This window comes from Meles meles, chromosome 11, assembly GCF_922984935.1.
Source record: "Meles meles chromosome 11, mMelMel3.1 paternal haplotype, whole genome shotgun sequence".
Classification (NCBI taxonomy): Eukaryota; Metazoa; Chordata; class Mammalia; order Carnivora; family Mustelidae; genus Meles; species Meles meles.
In genome coordinates, this window is record NC_060076.1 from 20,413,047 (window position 1) to 20,413,747 (window position 701).

Here is a 701-nt window from a genome sequence, read left to right on the forward strand (position 1 = left end):
AGGCCACTTCTTTTAGGGGCACTTGAGTGGCTCAGTCGGTTGGATATCTGCCCCTTGATTTTGGCTCAGGTCATCATCTCGGGGTTGTGCCATCCAGCCCCACATCTGCCCACTGGTCTCGTGCTGGGTGGAGCCGCTAGGGAGTCTCTCTCCCTTTCCCGATTCCCTGCCCCACTCGTGCGCTCTCTAAATAAATAAATACTTATTTTAATTTTTGTCAGTCTGATAGGGGAAAAAATTGCTACTACTGAAAATAATGATGACAATTATCTGCGTGCTTCACTAAATGCTTCTGATCTGTTACAGTTAATGCTCCCCACGGTACCTAGAAGCACAGCGCCCAGCACAGTATGGAACACGGAAACTCAGGGACTTTTCCTTACTCTTTCCCAGATAAGGAATCCAAAGCTCCAAGCAAGTAAGGGATTTCTTTGCCCTCTCCGCAAACTGTGCCCACGTAGCCCATCTTCTGCTCCCTCTTACATTCTCAGAGATGCCCTGCTTTCCATCAAAGTAAGACTGGGTGTGAGTCAAGGCTGTGCAGTCAGACATGGCAGGAAACCAACCCAATACAAAACAGAGGTCTGCAAGGGTGAGGGACTTTGACCTCCTTCGAGAGAAGCAAGAGTGACTCACAGGAGGAGGAGGAAACCAGAGCTCCCGGGCTGTCCCCACTGAGCACGGACAGTCCAAAGTCATCA